Consider the following 14646-nt stretch of genomic DNA (forward strand, 5'->3'; position numbering starts at 1 on the left):
GCAGACAGTTAGAACGCATGTCTACATAAAAACTCCCTAGGTACAAATCGATTATGCTGCAACTGGGTAGCCTACAGACACGGTGAGTACTAAACGTTTGGCCCGACTTGACCTGGTGTGGCTTGACTAGGACGTTTGTCCTTCGTCCTAAAAGTGGCGGCGCACACGTTACGTCGAACACCTTGACGACTTACGAGGCGCACACACGTCAAAAGCGACAGAACCAATTCGAGACCTATCTGCGCCTTCCACTGGCAACACAGGCACGGGTGCTGTTGCCAATGCCAATGCAAACAGTAAGGACATTTGCCAAGAGAAGGCCACCGCTTCCCCACATATATACTATAGGTGGCTAAGGTAGAGAAGAATACGACTTGATTAGCATAGAACACTCTTGAAGGGCATCGCTCCTACTGGTTCAGCTGGAAAAAATAACAGCATCGAATGAGCGAATCGCCGCCGTAAAGCCGACATACATAGATTTAATCACCTATATTATTCTGTAAGATGTGTTTACAGAACATTGTAAATCTGCTAACATTTTTTTTATTTATATTTTATTATAACTGTATTAGGTTGACTGTATTTAATAGCCGGTTGCTGTGAGTCAATGACACAGGGATTAAGGACAACGAAAACACATCTTTGGAAGTATGACGTTGAACTGAAAGAGTCGTTGACGAGAGTCGCTTCCATTTCCAGCTGCCTTCAGAGGCCGGAGACAAAAACAGTGAGCAATGTCTTTGGACGCGGAGCTGATCTTTTCTTCGCTAGGGTCTGAAAAAGTATATTATCTATCGTTATCGTTTTGTGGCCGCCAAAAAAAACAAAAGGATATCTCTAATAGATCGACGGCGTGTGTCGTGTAGGCTTGGGCAATACTGTTCCAGTTTCAAACTTTCCAATGCTGACACGACGATTCGAGAGCATGTATATGTGTATATATATACACGTAGACATATATGCGTGTGTGTGGCGATTCAAAACAAGACCCCCGCTTCGTAACCATTCCGATGGAGACGTAACTGAACGGACGCGTACCCCCCCCCCCGCCTCCCCCCGTGTTTCAGCAGCCAAATTACTATTCCTTGTCGCGATCGCATGCTCGTTCCTATGGAAGTCCTATTTTTGATGTTCATATTGGCGTTGGCCAGCGGCGTCATATGTAATGACCATCTGTGACTCTCGTTTGTTGCTGCTCATACGTTTTGACCAGCGAGACAGGACGCCTCGTTCTGTTTCCTTGTCTAGAAGAAAAGTTATTGCGAGCGCTTGTAAATACAACTACTCGAACATTGTCGGACATAGCCAATGGGGACCTGATATAATCACTCGTTTATAAACAGATCCGCCCCAGGGTTAGATATAGGCTATAGATGGTCAAATAAGTGGATACAGTATTAGTACGCTAATATGTCCATTGGCAATTACCATGCATAAATTTTTAACAGCATGACAATAGTGAACCAAATATACGAAAAAGCGGGTCGCATAAGGAAACAAGCGCGGGTAGTGGAAATTTTCGATAACCCAATCAAGAGATATCTTCAAGAGATATCTCTTAGATAACGATGGCATCTGATTATTTGTCTTTGCACAGTTCTGCATAGGCGAAATTGAATCAACTAGATACTTTTCGAGTGGCCGCGCAACGTATACTGTTTGTAGGGACAGCTTCGATTCTCGTGGCGCTATTTAGAATTTAACAGATGCTCTAAAAGACAAATATAATAGCCGAGTTATTGTTATTATCGACTATAAGGGGAAGACGTAAATGTAACGATATAAGGAACAATTAAACAGGAAACGCTGAGCTGCTGTTGGATATGACACCAGCCTCTGCCCACTGGTTCCAAACTTAAATAGTAATACTATATTCCTGAGACGAGTTGTTAGGTCGTTCACGACCGAAGAGCCACCGCCCGTAATTCAATTATCGTCCGTGCTCTGAAAATATTTGTGCATTTAGTCGCCTGTCATTTATCCACTCGCACGAAGGGAAGGATCATCTGGAAAACAGCATTACAACCACTTAATCGCGTTCCTATTCAGATACTGTCATGCTTTGTCACCGTCTAAGCTGTCGCTCTGAAATCTATTGTCGTCATAGAGTTCGCTGCACGCGTCTGAACGCAGACGGCTACCGCCTTAATGCTGGCGCTCCAGGTCATTGCAACTGACGGTCAAAGGCGGCGTCGCCTCAGACGCCGCCGGTCCTAGCTTATCTCTCTATCTCTTCTCCTGTCATTCCTCTGTCGCTCCGTTTGTCTGGCATCGGGTCGTCATCGGCCTGTCCGACCGCGCCTTCTCGTGTTCGTCTAAACGTATTCCTCTATTACTGTCCTAAGCATTGCCATCTGAGCAGTCGTCTCAGCTGAGTAGAACGATACTAACGCCCTGCTAAACGTCAGCAGACAACGAACAAGCAGATAGATTCAGACAAACGATACGACTTTTATAGGGGATGTGCATTATCGGCAGCTGATCATTATTATGTAAACAAAGATTCCGTATACGTGCAAAGCGCGGTCGCGGAAGCAATGCCACGAACGTCGACTTGCGCCGAGCCCGGAGGCGTCTGTTGCCATCTATGCTATTATATAACATAGCCGGCCACACCGTGATCGCTAAGATTCTTACGAATATCTACGTCGTTCGAAATAAACGAGTAAGCTAGCTTTGTTTGTCTTCCGCTAAGCCCTTTTGTGCTGAGCTAGCGTACAATGAAGCGACGGAAGATGAGATACAAGTGGTTGTTCTTCATCAATCGGTAAAAGAAGGGGCTAACTTGTCGATTACCATAACAATACGCATGGGCAGAGATGTCGCTGTAAAGATCTTCCGCAGCAGCCAACAACACTAGAGACAACGACTAGCACGCATTGAAAGTCGACGTGTTTGTTGCTATCTATCTTCGTCACCCAATTCGATAACGTTTATTTACTAATGTACCAGCATTGGTTCTATATATGCGTACACAGTGTACTGCGAACACTACATTGACACAAGGCAGATGGAAGCATCGCGACACAAAAAGAGAAAAATATAGGAGATGGATTAGCGTGAAAAGCAACAAAACGCTAGGAAATTATTACTAGTTGGCTAGTCAATAACCTAAATCACCGCCTTCAGTGATCAAAGACATGATAGGCAATCTTATGAGAAGGACGTACACGAGAGCTGTTAACGTTCAATTCATACTACGTATATACGTAACATTACAGAGAATTTCCTGTTGCCTCTTTTTCATAGAGACTATTTTGGTTACACTTTTCGTTTAACATCAAAGATACCTTTACTTGCTTTTTATGTAGTCTAAACTGACTTTGTATTACTACTGTATATATATATATATATATGAGACAGGCTCGTCGACCAGACATACCCGTTGAAGCCTCCACATCCTTATCAGGACCTTTCCTTAGGCCAAACAAACGGCGCTTTTCTACGACCGTTAGACAGAGAAGCCACAATAAGGAAAAACTCTTGCCGCTCAATAGAGCCTTTTGGAGTAGATAGGTTCGATTCATCTACCCTGTAATAATAATTGTGACTGGATGAATTAACACCCAACAAAATGCACCGAAATGTTCTTTTAATAGATTACATGTTATGTCCTAAGCTCTATAAACACTACTCCACTAGCCGCAACGTAGGTGAACATCTTTTCTATCCAGAGACTATATATATGTATATGCAATCCCTAACTCAAGCCTTTGATTTATTTTTTTCATCACCATCGTCATCATCACAGATATATCATGTATCTGAGATTAATTCAACTGATTCGGCGCTTTGGTGCAACAAAAACCACAATGATATATGAACAGAAACAAGTGTTTGCTCTGATTCAATTTGTTCCTCATTCAACACGTCCTTAATGGCCTATTTGCCATTTGCCAAACGCCTGCACGGGGCAGTTCCCTGTGCTGACAATTCAGTCTTTTAAGACGCCCTGCAATCCATTGTAGGACAAGGAATAATCTACAATTAGAGCTTCAGTAGAAACGGCGCTAGCTTTGTTCTTAATGGGCTTTCGGTTTATTTTAGGTTCAAGCGGCGTTGAGTTGACGCTGCCGCTGACCTACTGGCGCAACACTGAGCAGGCGCGCGCGTCCAGGAACTATGTTGGCCTACATAGGGACGACGGGTTCTGTTGATGAATAAACGATTTGGCATAGGTCTGCATAATACGTTTTTGAAGAGTTTTAGCGTTCATTGGTATCGATAACATTCAGTAAGCTAGACTTAGTCGCCGACTAAAGGATGCATTTCCTAATAGTCTTCACATATTGAAATGCATATTAGACGTTCTAAGCCACTCGTGTTTGAAATGAGGGGTCTTTAAAACCGAGTTAGGAAACCCTACTGGTAGAATTCTGATGAACACAACACAAGCATCACTATTTCTCGATATAATCGAAGGTCTACAAAAATAAACCTATTCACTTCAGTCACAAACCAATCACTACAGCAACTCAGAAGAATGTGTTCTTATTATTATGCTCCCATTTGGACAGTCTGATTAGTCAATCTAATGTAGAGTTAATAATCCTATAGATTGCAATGGAGACTCTTCCACCTCAATTAGTAACTCTGCTGCTTGCGCATCGCAGCAATTCGTAGTCATAGACGGGGCGAACCACAAGACTAGTTGACAGTTGGAAGGTCTTCGCGTGCTCTTTTTTTTAAATTTCAGTTTTACTATATTTTGTTTTTTTTTTGTAATAAATACAAGACAGAATGACGTTCTTCAAACTGTGAGAGAACATTTGTCTCGCCTCGCACAACATGTCTCGGTTCTAGCCGCCCGACAGCGGTAATACTGAAATAATAGTAATAATAAAGAAGGCAGTAAAGCACTTAAATGTGCCTATCCTCAATTGAGCCTATCGACACTTGTTTACCTCCCACGGGTGATCGATCCGAAACTTCGTGAACGTTCGTGTTAGGTCGGATTCAGCTGCAATTGCATCTGAAAATATCTAGATTAACGTGACTATGAAACGAGTTTTTAGACGTACGTTAGCCCCGAGTCCCAATCAATAGATACTCACTTGGCGAACATGTAATCTACTGTGGTAAAAAGTGGGCACGAGCACAACTTGTTGTGGGACAGTGACGTGGCGGGAGTACGAATATGATATAAATCTCAGCAATTACAGATACACCCCCCAGTCTGCAGCGCATCGGTAAAACTGGCCACGAACTCTCCACCGACGCCTATCGGTTTTTAACCACCGAAATCGAATGCTTACGTAATCTTTTGTCGACGCGTCTGCCGCTCTAGATTCATTACTGTGAATAGATAGCTTGTTCGATGCCCGTCTCGACAACAGGCTTCCTGCTGCCATACATTTATCGTTGAATCGTTATGTGGTCGCTAGAAGGCAACAGACAGCAAAGAACCAGTAGCGGTATAAATGCATTCTAATCAGTTAACTCTGGCCGAGTGGCGCCGTCGTCGCCGCATTCCGCTAACTCGGCTGATGTTAGTTTTATGTCGATTGTTTATACGATCGCTACGCTCAAGACTTTATAAACAGATGTATGTATGTGATATACGGACGCATCACTAGGGCTTTAATATTAGATTCGTGCGGTTCCTTGATTTTTATTGTCTAGTTAATTTTGTAAAGCTTTCGATTCAACGAATATTATGCTCAAGCTCTCACTCTATAGCTTTGTAAGACTGGGATGCTAAAATATACAGAGCCCACCGCATAACCTCAAATATGTCTGTTAGGAATAGACTGTACTCGAAATTGATCCTTTTGGTAAAGGACTCGCTCATTAAGGCCATCTCATAGCGAATGAATGTATGTCTTTTGGGACCGGACGTGCAACCTTCTAGTTAAATATATCGACGATAAAAAGGGCCAGCAATGATTGGAGGGGGACGACTGTTTAAAGTCTTTAAACAGAGGTATCATTTTTCTTGGTCACCGTATTGTGATACAGTTGACTTTTGCCTTCGAATGTGTGATATCTCCCTTTACGCTCCATCGGATTACGTTACAGTCCGAACAACCGAGTTAGTTGCCCGCCGTATGTAGGCATTAGGGCTTGGATTAGATGATCAATAAGCTGAAAAAATCAAGAATACCACATTTTCGTTTCTAGTAGCCCGTCGGGAATTTCGCTTCTCACTAATACTTTTTTTTTTTTTTTTTTTTACTAAAAATTTACTCTTTTACCATGAATGCTGTACTAGCCTTGAAATAACATACTCGATAGCACTATGCTAAAAAAAATCATCGAGGGTCCATTATCTCATCTCGTTGCCGATACATATTGTTACTTATCATCATTGTCATATGTTTTTTTTCTATACAAAAACGCTAAAAAGTAACGTCTCGCCTTTTCTACTATAAAACAAATTACATTTGCCATCGTCTTTATCATGTAGCTTTATAAAATTACCAACGTTCTAACCTTCCAATTGTCTCACGAATATTTCTATCAATTCATTGTTGTCATCAATTGTTCATTTCGCCTTAATACGGAGCGTACACATGGTTGCTACATTAACGGCTAGCTAATCGATTACTTTTTCTTCTACAAACTCCGACATGCTTTGTAAAGAAAATGTCGCGCCCTTACTAATGTCCTACTCTGTACCAGTGTACCAAGTAAAAGAATCTGATCACCATTAATGTTTGTTGGTCTTGTTTTATTGTTCCACTCAATGAACAAGACCAAGAAAGTATAGGCTTCCGTTCAAATTAAATTAATATCCTGATCCGCCTACGTTTATTAATTTTCGCTGTTATAGGTAGAATAGTTGCATTTAGAAGCGGTCTCGTATACCATAGTCCCTCTAGATGTTCTGATCAGTAACGTTGATTTGGTGTCAGCATACCAGCCACTTAGTACACGACCCGCAGGATTTCATAGTGGTGGCAAGTACAATGCTACTTGGAAACAGCTCATTCGGTTTCTAATTAGATGTTCTAGCTGCCATGTTGCTGAGTGTTGAGTCAGGACTTTCATCGGCGAAACTACTGTTCAAACACATTGGGACCAGCAAACGGTGCCAAGCACATAATACAAACTGCAGGTAGAGGACGAAACACAGGAACACGCGTTGTAGGTACATTGGATCCGTCTGTGTTAACGCGTGCTGGCCCGTCTTCCGCAAACGTAAAGAACGACGACGTACGCACTGTAGGCAGTCGACGCTGATTACCTTGTCGGATCTGTCGACTCCTGTAAACATTCACAGCAAGATCCATAACACGCCTGGGTTGAGCCTTTGGCAAGGCCTACAGAACCTCACCGAAGCTTAAGAGCCTCGGATCTAAGCAGGTCGAAATCGAAAAAAATAGATACGTGCCCCAAGCAAATTCGGGACGATAAAATGCCTCGGAAATCAGAGATCGACTGGCCATGCCCGTTTACTTTTGATAATGGATCTGCTCAATGCTACTAATGCCACTTATTTATTCAGCAATTGCTTATTAAACCGATGCGCGTGCTTCACCTCATTCTCGACTTCTAAGTCGTTGGAACTGATAACTGGGAGCGACTAGGTCAAGGAGTACGGAAAGAGGCAGTCCGGGGCTATCGAAGAGTGGATCGCTGTCAGTAACTCTTGTTAGTCGGTCCTCTCCTCGATAAAACTTTATATACAGTGCAATTTTTGTTAGAAGTCAGAAAAATCGACACGGGCCGGCAAAGAAGTCTAGGACAGCCTTGAGCCTTGTCCCGGCATAGAAGTGAATAAGGAACACCTAGAGTTTCACGATAACTTCACTAATCTATTGAGTCAAATAACTCTATGAACAGATCTAGAATCGGCTTTATCTATGCATTGTGTGTGCTGCATACTAATACCTATGTTGAATTCTTTGCCCAAAAAAGAGCGCAAGGTATTTAATTGTGGGTTGTTATCACTGCAAATAGCAAAGCCAATATAAAATAACTAGTAAAGACAGTATCTATCGGTCGTCTAGGAGAATCCTCAAATATTTATCACTATCCTCAGGTAGTCTCCGTCGGGTTAACGAGTGTGTAGAAACCGAGATAACTTGCCAAGTATGAGAAAAGTGTCGCTTAGGGTGTAGCTAGCTATTTGATGACGCGTTAGAGGCAGCCAACTTGGCAGTCACTTACCGAATAGGTTAGGCAATAGTTTGTAACCGCATAGACATACGTATTATGACCACTTAAAAAACCTGCGGGTTTGCCCCGTTCCGTAGGTTGTGAAAGTGAATCAATGAAAGTACATATGTGGCAGTTACCGAAAAAAAAAATACATTTGTAGGTGTGAAATTATTACATGATAGTTTAACTATATCGGTCAACTAAGAGTACGTGTTGGAAGTGACAGGCGGAAATTGAAAAATATTTAATTTGTTACGCGTGCTCTTGGAAGCTGTGACATATATGTTTGCTCGCATAGAACTCTTTTACAACAACCATATAACGAACAATTAGTAGGCATTAAACTACGGATGTGTATTAAGTCCCAGAGCAATGTAACAGCTGTTATATACCAATTCTCTAATACTTCAATATGGAGAAGCGCGAGAGAGCCATCATTAGAAAGCAACATCGTTCAGCTCTTTATAGAAAATAATAGGGTCCTACGATTACTTTCAGCCCTATCACATCATATGAACAGGGGTTGTTAAAATGAAAAGATTTATTTGTGCATAGGTCGTGTTCAGGCGTAAAAATCGCGTACTTAAAAAAGCGTATAAACGAAAACGCGAACCTTTGTATCTAGCGCCTGCAGATATACGTATAAGCCGTTGGGGTCCTTAATATTAGCCTTGAATGGCATGTAATTTAGTGAAACATACAACCACATGGGGTCATAGTCAGATCTGATAGTGAGAAAAAGGTACGTATTAGCTTTTGTGAGACAATGCTCACCCGAGGGCCAAATCTGTACCTAAAATTGCTCACTACACCGGCCGCGTTTCAGAAGCGGCCGGTGCAAAAATACAAAATACTGAACAGAACTTTAAGAGTACGCTAACCTTTTTCGTATACGAAAAGACTGCGAATACTGGCATAAGAATGATGCTATTTTATATTTACAAGAAAATCGAATGATTTCATTGAAGAATAAACACCTCAAAGGGAGTACGCACGACCAGTTCTACCTTTTTATTAGCTCAGAATCGTTTACCGAATAACAGTAATAGTTACAATCGTATTAATAACGAGTTCCCGTTGTTGATAATGATGAAAGCACACGAAAAAAAACTATTGCTGATGCACCAACTCAATAACTGATCAGGTTTCTATATTGACTGGCTAATTCAACTCTAAACCTATGCATTGCTGCTTGTAGACGAATAGATAAAATAAAATTTCGTTAACCACAATAAAATTAAATCAAGCCCCGCTGGTACGGCTGAATCAGTGTAGCGACCGTAGCTCCTAAACTGACGTAAGGGCGCTAATAAACGTTTTCCTTTTTTAGGTAAGCAAAGCTTATACATCAGCAGGGTGTGCGGGTCTCATTTGCCAACGACCTTTATTTGGCAAGGAGACTAGCCGAGATTACGTCCTTTTTATTTTGTCACCTCGGACTTCAGTCAAATTGTCTCGTTCAATGCCCACACCCCTTACCTTCTCCCATCCCTCGTTTTAGTAAAGCTCCCGGTTGACGCATTTCCGTTTGCCAGTGCTTTCCGGCCGTTTCATGGCTCAGTAAGCACTATTGTGGACTCCGGTTGTTACAATACACTATTGGTGAACTTTGCATAAAATAGCTAGCCGGCAAGCGCATCACCCTGTCTTGCCTGACTCAAGCTTTGTGACTCCGGGCAAATGGTAGATAGGGTTGAAGGATACGAAATTGCCTGCTGCAGAAGACCTGACCTCCTTCCTCCAAAGGAAGAGTCTGCGTATTGCGCGACAGTCGCAGCCGAGCTCTTGAGCAGTCCGGCGGCTGCTTTCCGCTTCGAGTTGCTGTTGGCTTGTAGTTGTAGCAGGCTACTATGGCTGTAGCTTGTAGCGTTCATGTAGCTTATCCAATACCCATTTCGCGCGACGTGTTTAATTTGTACTTATCAATCAACAACGATGCCATGGCTTTATCGAAGGGATGGATAGCAGCGGACGGAGCTAAAACTGCGGACTTCGACAGGGCATAATCGGTCGGGTCCAGTTCTTACATCACACGCTAATAGAACTCCATGAAACGGTCATCTAATAGCAACCGGTCTTCTTTTGCTGCCAATACGGTAGATTTTTGTTTCGTAAAATAGTTTTGCCGGCGACGGTCTATTTTGGTCATCTTAACGCTTTGATTCGTTGAGCGGTACCTTGTCGGAGCTCGCATCACTAACGGATGAACGGTGATATCATTTTGGCAGTAAATATTTAGAAGGGTGCATGTAGTCTTCACAAGCAGACGAAAGCAGAATACGTTTCTTAGGGAAAGGCCGAATAACACTTCAGTCGCGATCAAGGACAGTGGTACTAATAGATTCCAATTTCTACTTCAAGCGTAACGATTGCTATTACGAAAACTGCACACTATGAAACCTTCAAACCGGCTGTTGTTTTACAAGCAAATCTCTTAGAAAACTCAATGCAACTCAATGATACAGTGATAATGATGATGGGCTGAATTGCGTCCGTATTTATTTTGCTATCCTTTTTGTCCTGCACAGAAACAACTTCACCATTCAAAACTAGGCTGAAACTAGCATCAGTTATTTTCAAAGTAACTCCAAATAAATGGCCTATTTCTAAACATATCGTAACGGCTCCTTTTGTTGTGTATACTGCATTCTCTGTTGTTATTTTTCTGTTGTTTTTCCGAAGAGACTAGGCATAAAAGACAAAACAGCTCCCTTTCCCGGAAGTCCTCGGGACAAACTTTTATAATCTAATTGCTCAGGTTGCTGATATTTCGAAAGCAAGTTACAACAAAGTTAAGACTTGTTCTTTTCTGCTCTGGTCTCGCTTCTATCCGTATGCCTCGTTTACAGACAATTGCTCTTTTTCTTCCATTCTACGACGTTGGTGCGATTACGGACGAAACACTTTTCCTTTATTCTTTTCCTATGCTCCTCTTCTACTCCTTGCATCCGCTGTGCCTCGCTCTTTTTAAAGCGGCCTTGTGTTCTAGGCAAGCGAGGGCGATGGCAACGCCTCGCCCAACCATCCCATGAATGTGCAACAGGAAAAACCAGCGCGCTCTGGTGGCTCTGAGAAAGTATCTAGCTGCTCGACTCAGTAGGTCCCGCTGTCTGTCACCGAATCGGCGCCTTTCGCAGTTCTCTTTTCCTGGAAAATCAGCTCACGACCAGATCCAGAAAATGAACTCGATTTGCCGATCCAAATCCGCCGTGTCGTTCGGGATCGCCGCCCTGAACGTGGCGTTCTAATCTATAACGAGTATGGTTGCCACCATCGTCAATAGTGCGCGACGTCGAAGATCTTACCCCCCACCCCAGCTGTAACCGCAACAGTCAAGTCAGTGGTCAAGCGGTACCTGGTGTTTGAGTCACTGTGAAATGGAATCGACGACGGTGTAATGTTCCGTGCGCGAGCCGCTGTGAAAGTACAAAACCATAAAGGGCCCATGGAAAACCGCTCATCTATATTTAGGGAAAAAAGCTACCCGAACAGAATAGTTTAGATATGGCGGCCATACATTATCGTCACAAAGATCGCTTCCTACGAGATAATGTATTATTGTTATTATGTTACAAAACATCATTGAGAAAACGATGAAACTAGGGTCATAATGCACGGCGTATTGTGCTATAGCAGAACTATCTGGACGTAACTATCTAGAAAATAAAAACAGGAGAAACGACAATGCTTTTTACTCGTTCATAATACGCTGTAGCATTTGATCTTCATTCACTCAAAATATATTTGAGCTATTTGCATTTGGTATTATTTGCTTTTTTCTCTCGGGACTGACTAGACCAAGCGACAGTTCGCTTGTGCACAGGATCTCTAGTGCTACTCAGACCTAACCGCTGCTCAGACCATCTACAACATCGTAACGTTGTTCGGGGCAAATCTGCTGTCAGCCTTTATCTTATAGCCACAAAATACTACTAGTACAACTAGATATTTCTAAAACAAACAACGTTAGATGCCGCATAGGTTAGGTCAGAGGATGGCATTCTCCAGCCACCGTGTCTGAGAACGGTAAGCCATCGACTAACAAGCAGCGTCGTAACAGCAACAACAATAGCAGGGCAAGTCCGGCCGCGGGTCCTACTTCAGTTTCCGATCTATCTTCTTAGGCGCTGGCGTACTTCAGTGTCATATTATTCTTGGCTTCACCTGGCATCCTTTGCAAAGCTAGATTCGGCGAGTTACTAACTAACAGCAGTGCATATACTACAGGCACTGTTGTCACCACTACAGGTACGATGGTGGCCGTCGCTATATACTTCTGAACCATGATTTGCTTCCTTACACACTACCAAGTTTCATCTGGGATCAATCCTTCACATGTGTTACTGCAGCGTTCTGTCCGCAGAGCATTCAATGAACTGACGGCGGGCCAGTATTTCCAGGGGGACTAAGTATACAAGAGTTCTATTGATATAGGGCATGGATTTCCGTGAAAGCAGGAAAAATATATTCTGTGAACTCTAAACATATCCGTAGAGGACGCAATACGCAGTCCTTTAAGTACACAGACGCCCAGTTGTGACCCAATAGTCCTTTTGGAGTGTGCATAGTGACTTATGATCGTGTGGCAAATATATGAAAACGGACGTTAGAAGAACGTTGCGCACTTCCTACATTGTCAATTAGGGCCGCTCATGTGGATTATTCAGTATATGAAGATATACAGCTGAATACGGTTGGAAAAAACGCGGTCGACGTTGGTAGATTCTTAGACGGTCGACAATAGGATGGACATGAAATATCTACGACGTTTCCTTGTTGTTCGTTATTAACAAAACTGCAATAAGACGCAACCTGGAAATGTGGATGGCGTAACAGACAAGCTCTTTAGACCTTATGATTTCGCTCAACAAACTGAAATATCAAATATATTGCAATAAGATATTAGTAGGCGAAACATTCCAATCCTTCGCCTATAACTATTCAATTACCTTCAATGAAAATCTTACTTAAAATGTAATGAAAATCCAACAAGAAATTTCTTCTGTTGAGCAAATCCGCAGCTAACCTCCCAAGTAGATAACCTTTTACTGTTGCCTAGATGCCTACCAAGACTAGTCTCCAGCAGTAGAGCAACCATATCATAAGCTTTTTTAATTTTCCTACCCACTTTTTTTTCCTAATGAACTTTCAACTTAAACTCGTAAACTTCAAGCTTTCTTCAAGCAGTTCTCTGAAGTAGCAGTCTGCTATGTGAGAAATATGCGACAACAAGATTATCATTTCAATAATATTCTCAATAGTATAAAAAGGCGCCGAGAAAATGTCTCAGTGACCGGGGGCTAATTACATTGCACTTATTGTTGTGAGCCAAGATTGAAGTAAATATTTTCGTATAATTTAAAATAGTATTGCTAAGCTAAAACGTTTACATACATCCAATGAAGCTGAATGAACAGATACTGCTAAGATATTGCAGGGACCGAAACAGATATTATTAGTCCGACGGTACAGTATCTGAGCTGCTGGGCATGTCCATGAAATTTTCCACCTTAGGTCTCTCAATTTCTGTCGAGTAAGTAAAGCTTTGAGTGATCAGATATTGTCTGGAAGATTGTATGGAAGGCAACAACTTCTCTGTTTACTCATTTCCAATACCGCCAAATCCATAGCGTCCTCTGACATCTCTCTCATCATGGCGTCACTCTGGGTTTTGCCACAGGTTTTACTTGAAACACATATTCCTATTTTTTACCTTTCACATATGGTTGTTGTATGCGATCTATTTTCCATTATTGTGATCAGCTGCTACAAAGACGGCTCAATTTCGTTGCCTTACATTGAGAACATTCGTTAATGCATGGAACATTCAAACGTCAAGATTTTTTGCAGCTAAGAAAATTGCTCAAACAGCTTAAAACTGTTCGGTAATGGTGATTACTGACGTTGAACTTCCGCAATCAACTTCTTTCGTGCTTGGCCTATTACTAGGAGGAGTATATTTCACGTCGAAATTTCCAGCCTGACAGAAAAAGGAGCATGTTTGAGGGGGTGGGAAGGAGGGGGTCATCCGGTGATACGCACCTTAACCATAAACAGCATACATTTTTGTTTATGTCCCTGGGTAGCGTGTGTGGGCAATAAATTGTAGCGATAATAAAATAACGATATTTCAGAAATTTCACTCATACTCTAGGTGTTGCATCATAAGTCTGAATAGAGGCAACTTTCGAACGACGCTAACGCCGACCCGATGTCATTTACATTATTTGCTTTATTTTTTATTTTTCTTATTAATATACATATATATATTTTTTTTTTATTTATATATATACTTCAGCTAGCTAACAAATAATCAACCCTTTTTTAACAATCCAATGGTTATATTCATATATATATATATATATTTATATAGTCTGAATTAGATTGGCCATAAGTTCCTGCCTCAAACATAAATTATTGGCTTTTAAATAACAAACCGTAAATGCATAATAAACGAATAAAAGTGAAATGACCTGTGCCAGAAATTTGCTAATAGGCTGGTAAATGAAGTTAGCCACCTGTGAGCGCACAGTGACCTCC

The 14646-nt window shown here is 41.9% G+C and overlaps 1 protein-coding gene across 7 annotated transcripts in view; it reads right to left on the bottom strand.

Moving 5' to 3' along the window:
* LOC111249432 (cAMP-dependent protein kinase type II regulatory subunit-like) overlaps positions 1-14646 on the bottom strand; it is a 91131-nt gene that overhangs the window by 43320 nt on the left and 33165 nt on the right. The gene's annotated exons all lie outside the window — the stretch shown is intronic.

Source organism: Varroa destructor, unplaced genomic scaffold (assembly GCF_002443255.2).
Source record: "Varroa destructor unplaced genomic scaffold, Vdes_3.0 BEIS01000004.1, whole genome shotgun sequence".
Lineage (NCBI taxonomy): Eukaryota > Metazoa > Arthropoda > Arachnida > Mesostigmata > Varroidae > Varroa > Varroa destructor.